The following is a 14,796-nucleotide window of genomic DNA, read 5'->3' as shown; positions in this document are numbered from 1 at the left end:
ATCATCTATTCTTCCATCCAAAACATTAGTGATTGCTTCATTATCTTGAATACGTTTTTGAAAATAATCCAATTTTGTATCCAACCTGCTTAAATTCGTTTTTGTGAATTGTTGTAATAATTCATCAGAGGATTATTTTCTGTTTTTGAAGCAATTCCATGATAGATTCCAAAGACACAGGAAGATCCTCTTCATTCCTAGTACCTTTAGTTCTCCTTGTAGTCATATTACAAACAATTACAGTCATTAATCCAAATGAATTCAGTTGGAAATATTAAGGTAAGTTGGAGCAACTTCAAAAAACTGCTACTCCATCAATGGCAAGCAGGAAGTTGTCTCTAATTTTTAAATATAGTTCTTTGAGAGAGGCGCAATTATCATTAAGCTGAGAGCTGAGACTGTATTGGCAAGTCTGTTGTACACATCAGTTCCTATGTGGGAGATCAGGGTGTGAGTGAATGCTTCCTCCCTTCCCCCCCCCACCACCCCAAATTTCTTTGCTATCATAAGTTGGGCAAGTAATTTAATGCGAAGTTATAAAGTCAAGCGCATTTTCTGTCGCCTTCCCTCCTTCTTGTCTGAACCAAGGTTGATGGTCTAGATTCGACCATTAACAGGGATAGGTTAAATTGACCTCACTGAGTCTCACTGCCAGGTTCTTGCAAAACCTTTGAGCTTCAAGTTTATTGTTGCATTGTATCTTGTACAGTGAGAGAGATACTTCTGTGAGGAGTCTGGCAGGTCGACTTGAACATTCATACAGTTGTTTGAAGTAGGAGGGAAAGAACACCATTGTCGAGCTGAGGGTTACAATGAGAAAGATCAATAGGTACAGAGCAGGGGCTGGAGGAGTGTATAATTCTGGGAATAATTCAGGAGCCTGATGGCTGCAGAGAAGAAATTGCCTTTAAGCCTGTTGATAAGTGTTTTCTCTCTTCCCTGGTGGGAAGAGGGAGAAGAGAATGTGTCTTGGGTATGATGGATTCTTCAGTATGTTGGCTGCCTTTCTGGGCAGTGTGAGGTGGAGATTGAAATTGATGGATGGGAGAGAGATTTGTGTGATGGTTTGAGCTGCATTCACCAACTTCTGTTGTGTGAAGCAGTTCCCATACCACACTGTGATGCTTTTCACCTGGTCCGCCTGAAGAAGTTGTTGCAGGATAAGGGAGGCATGCTGAACTTCATCTTCCAAGAAAGTAGAGGCACTGATGTGCTTTCTTTACTGTGAAGTCAACATAGCTGGTCCAGGTTAGATCACTGGACACTGAAATATCAGCTGAGTTCCTCCAGTATTTTGTTGTTTTTCCACTGGAAATATTAACTCCCAGGGACTTGAAGCTATCTTCTGACTCCATTTCAGCACCACTGATGCACATTCCTGCTGTTTGACCTTCTTGGCTCCTGCCCCAAAAAATAAAATGCTGCAGATACTCAAAATCTGAACTGTGAAACACTGAAAATGCTGGAATTTCTCAGCAGATCAGGTGGCATCCCTGGGGAGAGAAACAGGGATAAAGACCAGATCTCACCCTCAATAACTTCTCTTTTAACTCATCCTACTTCCTCCAAATCAAAGGGGTAGCCATGGATACCCGCAGATGTCCCAGCTAAACTTGCCCTTTTGTTGGCTGTGTGGAGAAATCCATGCTATAAGCCTACACTGGCAAAGCTCCCCAACTCTTCCTCCAATACATCGACAACTACTATGGAGCTGCCTCATGGACCCAAGATGGGATCATTGACTTTATCCACTTTGCTACTAATTTCCACCATGACTTCAGATTCACTTAGTCCATCTTGACCAACACTTTCCCCTTAATTGATCTCCCTTCTTCATCTCAGGAGGCAAACTCATGACCGATGTTTTCTACAAACCTGCTAACTCCTACAGTTACCTTGAGAATGCCTCTTCACACCTTTTCCCCTGTACAAATTCCATTCCTTCTTCACAATTCCTCCATCTCTGTCACATCCACTCCCAGGATGGGTCTTCCATGTCAGAAGAATTCTTCAAAGATTGTGACTTTCCTTCTCTGTCCATCAACTTGATTCTCTCTTGCATATCTTCCATTGCCCGCACATTTGTCCTGGCCCCCTCCCCCCTCTATCCACATGCAACAAGGATAGGATTCTAGGGTTTCCTCACATACCTATGTCCAACATGTCCTGAATTTCTTCCTCCTGCTTCATGGTCCCAAAGCTGGATGCGTCTTCCCCTCTCCACCTTCCGCAGGGACTGCTCCCTCCTCCACTCCTCACCTCCCATTAATTGCCCCTTTGTGACCACAGGAAGTGCTGCTCTTGCACCCATATCTCCTCCCTCACCACCATTCGGGCTCCCAAGCAGTCCTTCCAAGTGAAGGAAAACTTGTGAATCAGAAGAGGTCATCTTTCCACTGCATCAGAGAGACAGGACACAGACCCGGAGATCGCTTCGCTGAGCTCCTCAGCTCTGTCTGCTACAGTCGTGGGGATCTCCCAGTGGTCATCCATTTCAATTCTCCACCCCATTCCCTTGCTGGCATGTCTGACCATGGTCTCATGCACTGCAGGACTGGGATTGTCTGCCAATGAGAGAAACAGCACCTTGTATTCCATCTTGGCACCTTCCAACCAGGTGGAATTAACACTGATTTCTCCAGTTTCTGTTAGAACCCCCTCCCCTTTCTATCCCTATGATGTTTCTCCCTGTGTCTCTTTTCCTCTCCTCCAGCATTGCATTCACAGAGCAACCCCTTCCCGTGATCAATTCTCACCTTTCATGTCCTGGCCTCTTATCCATGCCCAATTGTCACCTTTTTTTCTGTTGGTCTGTGTTCCTCTTCCTCCCCTTAACCCCAGCTTTTTAATTCCGGGGCCTGCTTGCTTTTTACTTACATTTTAGTAAGAAAAAGATGGTCCCAGACCTGAAACGTCAATTTACCTCTTTACCTCCAATGGATGCTACAAGACCTGCTGAGTTCCTCTAGAATTTCTGTGTTTTTACTACAATCTGTGTCAGTAGACTTTCATGTTTCAATTCAACAAAGGGCCTTGGATTTTTATTATATAATTTATATGTTTTCTGTCAGTGCCTTCTGGTTGTTGAATTTATTTACAATAATTTTATTGCAGGAAGAGCATAGCTTGCAAAGACAGTTTTCAGTACCGGTCCTTCTTACCCCACGCTGAGCCATCACCCAATGTTATTGAAACAGAGGGTCGCCACCCCAGCAGCTTTAGTATTTCTTACACAACAAGATGAATCAGAGTACTTCATCCTAAAGCAGGTTAGAACTTTGTGAATGGTTCTATATGAATCCTTTCTCAGTGGACAAGAGGAATAAAGATGTTTCTTTTTGCATGTTTCTTCTCCTGGGTTTTAATGTCCAGGAGAACAATCTTTAATACAGAGAAGGTGTGGAATGAGCTGTCAGCTGAAATGGTGAATGCAGGCTCGATTTCAACATTTGGATGGGCACATTGATAGGAGGATATGAAGGGGTATTGTGCAGGTCAATGGGACAAGGCAGAACAAATAGTTTGGCACAGACTTGATGGAGAGAAGAGACTGCTACTCTGCTGTAGCATTCAATGGTTCTAATTAATAGAAACTTCAACGCAGAGGTGCTGGCAGTTCCACCTAATACGCTGGAAAATTTTCAGCTTAGTGTTATTTTTCAGCATTGCTTCATTGTGACTAGAATCCCAACTATATCATTGATTAAGATTCTGGAATGAATGGTTCTGTGGCCAAGTTGGCAAATGTTACCTTGATGAAGAGGCTTAAGCCCACAACTTGGGTTTGGTATCTTTTACTAAATACTGCTTGACATCATGAGTTTCTCCAGTATTTATTGCAAATGATACAAAAGTAGGTGGAGAAGCAGGTAGTGTTGAGGAAACAGGAAGGTCAGAAGGACTTAGATTAAGATAATGGGCAGAGAAGGGGTAAATTATGTGGGAAAGTATATGGTCATGCACTTTGGTAGAAGAAATAAATAGGCAGGCATTTTTTTTTTAAATGGAGAGATAGTTGAAAATTCCCAGATGCAAAGGGATCCAGGAGTCCTCATGCAGGATAGCTTGAAGGTAACCATGCAGGTTGAGTTGGTGGTGAAGAAGGCAAATGCAATGATAGCATTCTTTTCAAAAGGAATAGAGAGCAGGGATATGATAATGAGTCCTTGTAAGGCACTGATGATATCTCACAGAGTATTGTGAGCAGTTTTAGGCTCCTCATTTAAGAAAGGATGTGCGGATGATGGAGGCAGTTCAGAGGAGGTTCACAAGGATTATTCCCAGAATGAGAAGGTTATCACGCAAGGGGAGTTTGACAGCTCTTGGTCTTGTTGGAATTTAGGAGAATGGAGGGGGAGGAAGGTGGAATCTCATTGAAACATTTCAAAAATTGAAAGGCCTGAACAGAGTAGATGTAGAAAGATTGTTTCCCATGGTGGGAGAGTCTAGCACAAGAGGGCACAACTTCAGGATTGAAGGGCATCTGCTTAGAACAGCGATCGTGGAGTGATTTTTTTTCAGCCGGAGAGTGATGAATCTGTGGAATTTTTTGCTACAGGTGGTTGTAGATGCCAAATCATTGGGTATATTTAAGGCAGAAATTGTTTAGCCAGAGCATCAAAAATTATCAAGAGAAGGCTGGGCATATGGGCCGTGGGAAAAATGGATCAGCTGACGATTAAATGGTGGAACAGACTTGATGGGCTGAATAGCCAATTTCTTCTCCTGTTTCCATGGTGTTAAGGTCTTGCAGCATTTGGAGTATCTATGTTCAGTGTCAAACAATAGCTCAAAATTGATAGGCTAGTATCTGCCTGTGCATCAGGTTATGAGAGGCGTTGCAAAGGTAGATGGCATCTTTTTCCCATGCAGTGTCAGAGGAGGTGGTGAAGTGAGATTTAATCACTATGTGCAGGGGAGTAGATTTTGGATGGAGATGAGGAGGAACTGCTTTTTGCAGAGAGTTGTGAATCTGGAAATCTTTGCTCAAGGAAACAATAGTAGCTGCCTCATTAAATGTATTTAAGACTTTGTTTGCATGGTGGGAGAATTGTGTGGTGGGCAACAGGCAGCCAGGTGGAGCAGAGTCCACAGCCAAATCCCTCATGATCTTCTCGAATGGCAGAGCCTGATGGCCGACTCCTGCCCCTGACTCTTGTGCCCTTCTATTTAAGGGCATTTAGGCAGACACAATCCTAATACAAGTCATAGGGATTATCATTGATGGACAGAAAGAGCAGCATGAATGGAAGAAGGTGAAGAGCTCATTTCTTCACCACATAATTCCATGAAGATCAGTACTGTTGAAGATCAGTACTGTTGACCAGCTAGGAAAGAAAAGACCTGGAATCTGAAGTAAAAAAGCAATCATTTGGAGAAAATGTTGAGTGGAGCAATTGTTGATGTTTTGGCTTGGGGTTACTCCCCTCTTTCTCCTATCATCCAGCTCCCCACCCCTTTCATTTAGAAAGCCACCTCCCCCTTTTATTACCTCTCAGTATTTTACTCCTTCCCCCTCACCCTTCTCCACCAATGACCTGTTGCCCTGTGCTCCTTCCCTTGCCTCTCCCTCCTCACCCCACCTTTTCATTCAGGCAACTGCCTACTTTCTGCTCATACCTTGACGAAGGGCTCAGGCCCAAACATTGCTTTCTATAGACTGTCTGTGACCTGCTGTGTTTCTCCAGCACTTGTGCATTTTCAGTGTTTTCTGTTCTTAATTCAGATTTCCAGCATCTCCGGTTTTCACAGTTTAAAAATAAATTACAATTTGACTTTGACAGGGTACAAATCCATCCTGAGTCATCTGATGAAGTCACACACATATGCCTTACCCCTGTTTCCAAAATGTTGCTCAGTTGAAAGCAACATCAGAAATAAGAATAAACAAAAAATTCAACCTAATCCTAAACTTGGTGTGTACGATTGACGATAAATTCTTGCACTTTAATATCAGTCTTTTCTTGAAATTCCTTCCAAAGTGTCTTGATTAAATCTGTGTCAACTGGTATGATTATCATCCCAATGTTTATCGAACTTTTATCATCTGTGTCTTTGGAAAATTGCTGAATTGTGCTGCCGAGAAATCTGAGACTTGCTGGGAACTGGTGATTGTTCTGTGATTAGTTGCTGGAGTTTAACGCTTCAAAAATTTCAGAATATTGGAGACTAGGAGCGTCGAGTGAACTGGTGGGGTTCTGCAGCTTACTTCCCCACACTGCTTTACACAATCAGCAGTTTAAACCTGCTGAAACATCTACCCAAAGCAACTAGTCCATGGTGCTGGGGGTGGGGGGGGTGGAGATGTGGGGAGAAGTTGTACAATGTTTTGACATAGCCAGCAAGCAGAGTTCAAATCCAGTCGTCTATTAGATCCATATGCCTTCCAAACCTTTTCTGACAATGTAGTTGAATAAATGTCTTTTAAATGTTACAGTTGATCCTATTTCTACTGTTTCATTTGGCAGCTTGTTCTAAGTACCACCTCCCTCTGTGGGGAAAAAAATTGCCCCTCAGGTCTCTTTTTATTTATTTTTCTCTTTTAATCTACACCCTCTAGTTTTAGATTCCTCTACTCGGAGAAAAATTCTATAATTACTGTATATTTCAGCGTACGTTTATCTTCTTTTGAGATTTTTTTTGGGGGGGGGGGGTTTCAAGACTCGTACACCAAAATATTCAGTACTTTATCTGTAAGTACCTTGTTAGCCTCTTGCGCTCCAGTGAGAAAAGTCCCACCCATCCAGTTTCTCCTTCTAACTTAAACCCTCCAGAACTGTTTGCATTCCTGTGAATCTTTTCTGTGAAAATAAAAGTCTGCAGATGGTGTGATTGCAGGAAATCCTGGTGAACTCGGTAAGTTTCTCAGCTTCCATATGATATAAAGATATATAATCAATGTTTCGGGCCTGAGCCCTTCAAGTCTTGAATGTCTGTTATGTATCTTTCTTTGCCTCCTATGGATGCTGCAAGACCTGTTGAGTTCGTCCAGCATTTCTGTGACAATACTCCCAAGTGTGGTCATGTGCAGTTGTAAATCTGCATCCCACCCAGCTCCTGTACTCTGTGCCATGAACCAATGAAGGCAGGCAAGGATATGTGGGAGAAAGACAAAGTTTGTGGTTATTTAAGTTAGTTTTAACATTTTTAGTTATTTAAATACTGTGATTTAATAGTTTATGTGACATGAGTTTTCTTTCATGTCAGCTTAAGAATATAAGTGGCAAGACATAATGGCAAATGTGACTGTTTTGCCAAACTATTTAATGGTTGTAAACCTGGCACTGCACCTTGGAACAGGTGTCAAAGCTTTCTGCAGATTTGTGTTTGGGATTTGCTCTCACCCATCCACCGGAGAACAAGACCTCCGCAACATCTTGCGGCACATAGGGTCTTCAGTCAGGATGGCACAGCCATGGAAGCAATGCCTGTGTATATTCTGGATATCTAGCAAAATGCTGGTCTGGCCCATAATGTATCCCAAAACCTCTCTCCAGTCCATACAGAAAATTGTTTGACTGTAATGAGGTTATGTTTCTGCATTCTAGTGTGGGTGTTCACATGTATTCTAGGTGGCGGGTGTGTGTGCATATATTTAGTGGGGTGGACGAGATTCCTCTCTTTCCACCTTATCTATTTGCCAAATCACCTCTGTTCTCATGATATGATATGACATAAACTTGCTTCGAAAGCTGTGAATTTCCAGTAAAACTGATCTTGCAGTTGGACACTGTGCAGAATATCTGACGTAAAAATGTCGACTGAGACAATTTAAAAGAGTAATTGAGGAGATAACGGCTCTGCTCAGAGGCAGATTGCACCCCCCTATCACCATTTTCTATCTCGCATTGTATGGCATGGATGTTGCCTCTATTTGTTTTATGGTTTTGTATCAGAGGAGAAGAATTAATTCAGCATAACCATTCTGCATCTGATAATCTCTCAGTGCAAATTGCTTTATGATTATTGGGTATGTATCTTGGAGAGTCAGACAGAGATAGTAAGGGTAAATGTCAATAAACAAGGATTATGTAATGAGGAATAGATTTGACTGAAGATTACTTCTGCAAAATTGCCACCAGTTAATCAGGATACGAGGACCCAATGGATGCATGTGACCTGTGGATCTGCGAATGCCAAGCTGCCAATTCAGTCATTTGCACCTTAATTCTCTTGCATATCTCCTTGAATAAAAGCAAACAATAAAGTTGAATAAAAAAAGAGGCAAATGTGATGGTTCTGTTGGCATTGACTTTCTTTGAGAATGTGGAGGTTGTTTTTACTTTGAGCTGCACTCATCAGCTTGTTGATGTGATCATCAGTCATGCACCTGTTTGTTAAAAAAGATTTATGATATAGTAAGCCATTTTCAACTCTGAGTGACAGGAGACTAAGGTTGAATGAGGAAAATGATTTCTTTAGAACTGCACATTGAGGGCATGGTTGTGTTAGGAATTAAAGTACCTTTAAAGAAATTGCTCGAGACAAAAATTGAGAACAAAGAACATTTATTACTACAACAATGCAAAGTTGGGTGCTTCCCCTTACCCTGGGAATACACACACACACTGGGGCTCACCCAACTTTTATACAGTTGATTTCAGTGTAGGAATACCCTCCCCCTTACATTCTTCTGCCTCCTGCTGGAGAGGTTTGGCATTAGGCAATCCTGCCTGCCTACGTGCAATTTCAGTATACTTGGAGAACCAGGGGGGGGTATCCTGTCGGTGTCCCTTCATGTCATTGTCCTTATTCACACCTTCCTGATTCTCGGGGCTACAGTCTCTTGATATGTAGAGTTGACTCATTCTATCTAGGGTTGGCTAATTTCATATGTATAAATCTGTGTATGGTTAGCTAATTAGAAATGTATGACTTGGTACTTCTGTCCAGGGCTAGGAGACCCTTATCTGATCCAGACTACCTCAACTTCCTACATTCTATTGTACCTTACCATTCCTTATCTTAGTCTTATGGTCTTGTCACAAAGACTAGAAGATTCTTATGTTAATCGTGCTGACTCTGCTTTCCTGCATCCTAAGCCCCAAGCTTATCCTGTTTGAACTGGTTACAGCCATTTTACTGATGAACTTTAGTTTCTTCCATGTTCATAATTTTAGATCAATTTTCCCATCTCTCACAGTTGCAAAACGAGCAAATTACATTGTCATTACCAGAAAATATGATTTTAATGTAAGTGATGCCATTTTTAAAAAAAATAGCTGTGCATTAAAACAAAAGTTTTTATTCCCTAGAGCAGACATGAATAAACTTGAAACTGTTGAGCCTGAGTGGGTGTTGAATTTACATTGCCCTGTACCATAGACTATTTCTATTTGAAAGCTCCATCAATTTCCAATTCCAGTGACACATGCAAATCACATTGCCCAGCTACCTATTAGGAGACCCACAAATGTAAAGCAACATTTTAGTTTGCAGGAACAGACATATTTGGCTGGTGTTGTAATGGGAGGAGCCCTGGTATGAAATCTGCTGCATTTCAACCCTTCAGTGGTGCATTATGTGCCAATGGTTCATCGTAACTGCGGATAAAATGCAGGCTTCACCAGTGACAATCTCATTTTAAGTGTGTTTTCCCTGCTCTTACTTTGTGATGGTGAGAATCACTTCGGAGAGTCCAAGAGTTAACGAGCCTGGACACGTTTTATTGACAAACAATAATCATTATTTACACATGGGAACACACACAGCACCAACACACAGTTCATCTGCATCGGACGCAACTAAATCTGATGATCGCAACTCCCAACGGATCACTTCTAATCACTATTCCTGAATGTAAATGCGAGGATTAAACTAACAGTACCCAACACCACTTGCTCACTAGCAGGCATGGCACCCCGATTAAGGTATAATTAACTGTAAGCAACAATGAGTAAGACACGACCGTCTTACTTGGATATGCACCACAATAACCTTTAGTGGCACATGCTTTGCAACTGGTTTTCTAGCATCACCCACAGTTTTCAACTTGCAGTGGAGCTAGGGTTCATTCCCAGGAGTAAACAAGAAAGAGTGGCTTCACATGGTGTGTTTTCGGCTAGTGAGCTGGCTCAGGTGTGCCCCCGTGATCTAAGGTGTGGAGAAGAACCAATTACATTTCAGCCTCACCTGTGGATGAGGTAATTTCTGACCAGGTCCCCACTGAAGATGTCAGGTGGCCTTCCATATGACATACCTTCAGGTGGTGACCTACTTTCTTCACTGAAGGTGCTTTTGGACAGGAAGTTCCCGGATTTCCACTCCACAAACATGAAGCCTGCACATCTGAAAACCCATAATAGAACTATGACTAAGTCTCAAGCTCTATGGAGCCACACAGCATGGATCAGGCCCTTCAGTCCTTCCATCTATGCTAACAATGATGGGATTCTTGGTCAATCCCATTTGCCTGCATTTAATTCCTCTAAACCCTTCCTGTCTATCTGTCTAAATGTCTTTTGAATGTCCAAATCATACCCACTTCTATAGCTTCTCCTGACTGCTCATTCCAGATGGTGAAAAGTTTGCTCTCCAGGTCCCTCTTAAATTCTCACTTTCCCTCATGTGCTCGAGTTCTAGAATTATTCACTCTGGGGAAATAGACTGTGGGGGCTCTCATTATCTCTACACCTCATTTTATATCTCTCTGTAAGGTCACTCAGTCTCCTGTACTTCAGGGAATAAAGACCTATGGTATAGTTAGTGTAGCGGTTAGTGCAATGCTGTTATAGCACCACAGACAGGAACCAGGGTTCGAATCTGGCACTGTCTGTAAGATATTTATATGTTCTCTTCATGTCTGCGCAAGTTTCCTCCAGGTTCTCCAGTTTCCTCCCATCATTCGAAACGTACCGGGCTGTTGGTCAATTCGGAGGCACAGACTAGTGGGTCGAAAGGGCCTGTTACTGTGCTGTATGTCTGAAGTTATTCAAATTAAGCAGCATCTCCTTCTTGAATTGAATTAAATTGTTTATTGTCACATCTACTAAGTCATAATGAAAAGCATTGTTTTGCGTTCTCCCCAGGCACGTGAACTCATACAACAGGTTGTGCAATAATAATTAAGAAAACAATAGAGGGAATGGTGTAATACACAAAAGTACTGGAGAAATTCAGCACAGGTCCCACAGGATCCATAGAGAGCAAAAGGCATTTGATGTTTTGGGCCTGAGCCCTTCTTCAGGGGCACTGAAAATCAAGCCGAAGCCTCAATAATAAGATGGGGAGGAGGAAGGAGGGAAAGTGGGAGGAACGCAAGACTACATATGACAGATGAATACAGGATAGGAGCTGAGAGGAAGAGGGGGAAGAAGGTGGAGAAAGATGCTGCCTAATAGAAGGAAGGGAAGGGGTAGAAAGCTCAAGAAAGGGAGACAGGGATGAAGGAAAGTGAGAGAATGGAAAATGGAGGTCGACATTAATACTGTCTGTTTGGGGATTGCGGTGTTAAAATATTCACATAATGCAGTATATTTAAAACCAATGTTAAATCTGTTTTCTTATTTTTTATTTCATTGGCTGCTGTATCATCTGTTTCCAATGGGAGTTCCATTTGAGTCTGATGACAGCAAGAAAGAATCAATCCTTGGTTATGAAAGTTGGTGTTTTCAAGCACATGCATCTTCTACCAGACAAGAGAAGGGAGCACGCCCCGGGTAGGAAGGGTCATTTAACATTTTTTTTAGTTTCCCGAGGCAGTGGGAAGGTATGGATGGATTACTGAAGCCCTCCAGTTCCTATGGCATCCTTGGACTAGTTGAAGAACTGGGTTCCCATGAACCTACTGCATCCATCCAGATAATTGGTTGATATTTGTGCAGAAAAATTTTGGAGTAAAAAAAAGAGCTCAGGCACTTAGCTGCGCTTCTGTGAGTTTCTTAATTTGCTTCTGTCATTGTTAATTCTACCAGGGTTAATTACGAGAAATTAAGGAGCTGCCATGAACATACTGCATCTATCCCACTCTTATGAAGCCTGCGTTGTTCTGTGAGATAGTTTGTTCATTAATTTGGATTTCCCCAAGGGCTGTAAGCAGGCAAGCTCTCCAAATATGAATCTTCAGCTGCCCTTGCAGAAACAGCAGAGATAGGAGATTGACTGTTCCAGTTTTATTGCTCCTAGTGTATGATGAACAGTGAAGATGTAACTTTGCTCATGGCAGACAAAAAAAATAATGTGTACGCTTGAGTTGCAGACTTTAGAATATTAAAATATAACGGGCATTTGTATGACAACTTTGTATGTTGTTGAACTGTTTTAAACCACTGCTAACACAGAGCACATCATTTATTTAGCACTCTTTCATCACTCCTCGTTAAAATAAGAGAAATACCCCAGTTTAAAATATGGCGGAGAGGGAAAGGGGCAGAGAGTGTATCAGTCATGGTGAAGAATGTATGTTGTCCTCATTAGAGTTAGGAAGGATAGCACTGCCAGGGCATGCATTCATGTGTTGCACAATGCTGTCAGTCCCTGTGTCCATCCTTCTCCCTCGCTGACCCAAGATGAGATGTAGGACCGGTATCACCAACGGTGCAGGGTGAGCTGTGCTCGAGAATTGGGCTGTAGCCCCAATGTGTCTGGGGTCGGTGTCACAGGGGCGCTCCTGTGCTCATGAGGAGAGAGATAAGCTGCTTTCCAAATGGCCTGAGCACTTACCAACACAAGGAGAGCAAAACCTGATTTAAATTTTATTGCCCTGTCTGCATGCCATTCACTACACACTCACAGCTTTTGGTCACAGCTTTTCCATGAACCGAATGCTGAAGAGTTTTCTTCAGAATCCATAAATTTGTACTGAAACCAAAATGTTATTAATTAGCTGTATCCCTCTACGGAAAGTGTACTTCTTTGTCGCACCTCTTATAGGGGGGAGATGGAAATAACCCCATCTCTGTTTGATATTGAATTGTTTATTTTCTTATGTCCCAAGAAACATGAAAACTTTGTTTACATGTCATCCAGACAAGTCAATCCATACTTAAGTATTTGGTAATAATAAAACAAATGTGCAGGGTGTAGTATTACAGTTAGCATAAAACAGTGGTTGAATTAGTATTACTATGGCAAAATAAAACACTGCAGGGGCCTCATCTTTTACTCTCTGAAGCCCTATACATGAGTCTAACAATAGCAAGAAAGGAACTATCCTTGAATCTGGAGGCCTGTTTTTTCGAGCTCGTGTATCTTCTGCCTGACAGAAGTGGGGAGAAGAGAGTGTGACTGGGGTGGGATGGATCCGTAAAAATATTGATAGCTTTCCCTCGACAACCAGTGATGTACAGTGCCCTCCATAATATTTGGGATAAAGACACATTTTTCCTTTATTTTCCCCTGTTCTCCACAGTTTTAATTTGTAATCAAACAATTCACATTTAATTAAAGTGCACATTTCAGATTTTATTCAAGGTTATTTGTATACATTTTGGTTTGACCAGGTAGAAATTACAGCACTTTTTAATACATAGTCCCTTCATTTCAGGGCACCATAGTGTTTGGGACATTTGACTTCACAGGTGCTTGTGAGTACTCAGGTATATTTAATTGTTTAATTGGTGCAAGTAGGAAAGAACTTGGCTTGCTTCAAAGCTTTTGATCACTTTTGGAATTTGTAGTTGCCATTTTTCAACATGAGAACCAGAGTTAGGCCAATGAAAGACAAAGAACCCATTATGAGGCTCCAAAACAAGAAACAATAGGAAGAAATATACCCCAAACCTTAGGATTACCAAAATCAACTATTTAGAACATCATTAAGAAGAAAAATGCACTGGTGAATTCAGTAATCGCAAAGGGACACCTCCACTGTGTTCCAAGGAACACCTCCACTGTGATGACAGAAGAATTCTCATCATAATGAAGAAAAATCCCCAAATGAATGTCCAACAGATCAGAAACATTCTTCAGGAGACAGCTGTGGATATACCGATGACTACTGTCTGCAGAAGACTGTTGACAGAAATTCAGAGGATACACTGCTAGGTGCAAACCGTGGCAAAGGTGGTCTGCTTTGGATCTTGGGCAGTTCCCAGCACTTTGAGACAGGTTAATCTTAGTCTCATCTATCCACAAGACCTTTTTGCCAGAATTTTGCAGGTTCTTTTAAATACTTGGCAAACTGTAATCTGGCCATCCTCTCTTGCGGTTAACTAGTAGTTTGCATCTTGCAGTGTAACCTCTATTTCTGTTCATGAAGTTTTCTGCAGACAAAAGGCATTGACATATCCACACCTGCCTCCTGAAGTGTATCTTTGATCTGTCGGACATATGTTTGGTGATTTTTCTTCATGATGATGAGAATTCTTCTGTCATCAGCAGGAGGTCTTCCTCGGAATGTCAGTCATGTTGAAATTACTGAAATACATTTTGTAACCTATTCCACAACAATAAACATAATCCTTCCCTACCTCACCCCCATAACCCTCTATTTTTCTTGCATGTATGTGCCTATGTAAGAGTCCCTAATATACGAGCTTCCACCACTGTGACCGGCAATGATACCCTGATATGAGGGAGGGAAGGTTTTGATTATTAAATAGGTTTATATGGGTCAGCTCAATGTCATGAGCTAAAGGGCCTGAACTGTGCTGTAATGTTCTATGTACCTTCCCACTTGTCCCTTAGCCTGTGCTCCTCTTCCTCTCTCCCCCCTCCACCTTCTTATTTAGGTGTCAACCTGTCTTTTTTTTTGCCAGATTCCTGACAAAGGACTCAGGCCCAAAACATCAGTTGCCTTTTACTTCCTCTGGATACAGTCTGACCTGCTGAGTTTCTCTAGCACTTTTTTTGATAAAC

The 14,796-nt window shown here is 41.9% G+C and overlaps 1 protein-coding gene across 12 annotated transcripts in view; it reads left to right on the top strand.

The window, feature by feature from the left end:
* Positions 1 to 14,796, top strand: part of aff2 (AF4/FMR2 family, member 2) — a 587,176-nt gene that overhangs the window by 78,819 nt on the left and 493,561 nt on the right. Inside the window, exon 2 of one of the 12 annotated variants that reach the window (XM_069893498.1) lies at positions 13,484 to 13,523. The exons of the other annotated variants lie outside the window; for them this stretch is intronic. The gene's annotated coding sequence lies outside the window, so the exon portion shown is untranslated. The remainder of the gene's footprint in view (positions 1 to 13,483; positions 13,524 to 14,796) is intronic. 12 annotated transcript variants of the gene reach the window in all.

This window comes from Narcine bancroftii, chromosome 8 (genome assembly GCF_036971445.1).
Source record: "Narcine bancroftii isolate sNarBan1 chromosome 8, sNarBan1.hap1, whole genome shotgun sequence".
NCBI classification, from domain to species: Eukaryota; Metazoa; Chordata; class Chondrichthyes; order Torpediniformes; family Narcinidae; genus Narcine; species Narcine bancroftii.
Note: the sequence above shows the minus strand (reverse complement) of the source record. Positions and strands in the feature narration are given on the sequence as shown.